General features: G+C 39.4%; 1 protein-coding gene across 2 annotated transcripts in view; it reads left to right on the top strand.

Moving 5' to 3' along the window:
* The window catches only part of LOC103394040 (exostosin-1b), a 93179-nt gene that overhangs the window by 88688 nt on the left and 1611 nt on the right, over positions 1-2880 (top strand). The window lies entirely within an intron of this gene.

Below are 2880 nucleotides of genomic sequence, written 5' to 3'. Positions count from 1 at the left end.
ATTCCTGGGGAGCAGCAGGACGCCCGGGGCAACAATGTCGCCCTTCTATAGTAACAAACCGTCCAGGGGTTTAAACACCACTGTCTCCCTTTACTTTTTCTCTCTTTTCTTTTTTTTATTTTAACTTTTCCTGCTCTGTCCAAATGTCACGTTCACCTCAGTTGACTCCTGTCTTTTTTCTTCTCTGTTTTCTCTATTTTCTGCCAGTGAAGACGTGGACCCGGCCGAGTGGAGCTCTGAGATTGTTTTTGTTTTTCTGTATTTTCTTTTTTCTTTTCAAACCTGCAGGACATTACAGCAGTAATGAAGAGCGGCCCAGTGTTCTGCCTCCTCCTCTTCCCCCTCTCTCTCTCTCTCTTTTGCTCCCCTCCCTTGTAAACACGAGTGTCTCTCACCCATCGGCGCTTCCACCCTCTGAAAATGAGGGATAGTGAACTGTTTGGGGTTTTGAAGCTGCTGCCTCTGGAGTGGGTTTTTTTTATTTTTTATTTTCCACAGACAGAGGAGGAGATGACCGACAGCTGACATCAGCCGTAACTGCACTGTGGGCGCTCGGCAGTGTGGAAGTAAAGAAAGTGGATAAACAGAGCGAGGGGGAAAAAAAGTGATAAACAGTAACCCAGTTCAAACGGTACTGTACTGTACTGTACTGTAGCTTCAGTCCCACAGAGATTCTCATTCTCTAGTCATTAAAATAGCTGAAATACAAGTCATGTTTGAAGTTCATGGTGACTTCACTTTCAGTATTTTCATTTTTTTTCCTGTCAGTTACACATTTTTCTCATCATTACAAAATATTAAATGTATACAGTAGTTTTGCTACTTGGATGTGAAACACTAACTATGGATGAACTGTTACATTAATGGAGTTTTATAGTAACTGTGTGTACTACTCGGTAGTGAGTGGATTTAGATTTTAGAATAATTTATATTTGTTTTAGTAGTTTTGGGAATAGGCAATTTTAATTTCACTTAAGTACATTTTAACTCGAGTATTTTACTTCGCTACATTTGAAAAGATTAAAAAAAAAAAAAAAATTAAATGCGGGGAAAATGGAAGGAAAATCGGGTGCTCGGATTTCCCACTGTTAACGTAGCCAGAGAACGTAGACTGAGCGACGTACTGTAGTTTGTCATTGGACGGTGGCCGGTGTCGGACAAAACACTGAGGTCGACGTTTGCGGAGCAGCGAGCTCCTGAGGAGCAGAGGAGTCGGAAAAAGAAGGAATCGTTGGCCGTATTTTTAACAGCTTTTTGTTTTCAAATGCAAAAAAGGCCATAACGTTTTATCAGGCGATGCTAAAATGTAGCTGCCGCGGCGGACAGAGTTGACGGAGCTTTTTATTTGAAAACTTCCACGTCAAACCTGTGGTGAGGCCTGTGGTGAAGCCTGTGGTGGTAAGTACAGTATCTGTGCTTTCACCTGTGTTTACAAATCTTAGGTTTATTGTTTAGTTAAAACTTTACTTCACATTTTAAGAACGATGTACCTTCGTGACATCGATTATTTTCGGCTAGGTTAGTGTCCATTCCGATAAGCAACGTTTCGGTGGAATCGCGTCACGATTGAAAGTTTGTTTTTTTACCAGAACTCGGTCAAAATTGATACAGTGTACGATTTAGTTTTTCTGTTTAATAGACTAGATCATGTTGTTGTATCCTAGGATATGATGTTTGATTTGACAGTGATATTCGATCAAAATTACATTAACAAACATTTTGTTATACAGTCAAATGTCGGACACGTGTGGTGCGTTCAGTGTGCCTCGTTGAAATGATTGACGCTTCTACTGACGGGTTGCTACAGCCTTTCGTTCAAAGTAAATAAAAATAGCGAGTTAGCTCAAGTGAAATCATATTATTTACAGTAAACTTTTTATTATTTATTATGTAACATAAATGTAGTCAAATATTTACATGAACCTTGATCCTAATAATCGTTTGCTAAATATTAAAAATATGTCCCTCAATATTTGGAAACATTTCACGGTGGCGTAAGTTTTTCATTAAATTTATTTATTTCTCTAACTTCTCTATTCAAACGAACACAGGCAGCAGCAGTAAATCAAATCTACTATTTATTATTTATTTCCCTGCATTTTCCTACAAAATATATTCCATGTTTTGACATTTATCTAGAGGAGAAATCTATTCCATGTTTTGACATTTATCTAGAGAAGAAATCAACAGACTTTATTTTTTTTATTAAGCCAATAAATCAAGCAGAAAATATTTGTTGTTATTTATCCTTGGTATTTTTGGAACAAACCTTCACTGATGAGGCACAGTTTAAATGATATAAGGATATAAAAGAAAAAAGAGGAGGGAGGGGAGAAGAAAAAATAGAAAATTGTACTTCTAAATAAATAATCCTCACTTCCGTCGTCATTATCAAGTCTTTGGGTTCTTGTCATTTTATAGTTATTTCTATATTATTGTTCCAAACATATGGTTCACATGTGCAGCTGCAGTGTATTTTCTGTTGTAACGGCAGCAGCAGCAGGAACAGAGACCTGCAGGAAGTGAGGTCACTCTGCAGAATCCTGGAATAAACACCCGTCCAGGTGTAAACAGATCGAAACGATTCACACAGGGGCCTGATGACAACAAACCGGACCGTCTTTCTCGCAGCAGTTTGACCTCTCTGACCTTTCAGTGTGTGTTTTACTGCATGGTTCCAGTGTTTTTTTCACATTGTTACAGCGACATGTTTCTGTGTGTGGGAGTCGGCGTCTACTCTCTGTTTCTGTGTTAACCAGAAACAAACGTTTCCCCAACTGAGCTCCATTTCATCTCCAGGACTTCCTGCCTTAATTGAGACAAGACTTTCATAATTTCCACCCTCACACCCCCCCCCCCCCCCCCCCCCCCCCCCCCCCC

Source organism: Cynoglossus semilaevis, chromosome 18, assembly GCF_000523025.1.
Source record: "Cynoglossus semilaevis isolate Cse_v1.0 chromosome 18, Cse_v1.0, whole genome shotgun sequence".
NCBI lineage: Eukaryota > Metazoa > Chordata > Actinopteri > Pleuronectiformes > Cynoglossidae > Cynoglossus > Cynoglossus semilaevis.
The sequence above is the reverse complement of the archived record's forward strand: the minus strand, read 5'-3'. Positions and strand labels throughout refer to the sequence as shown.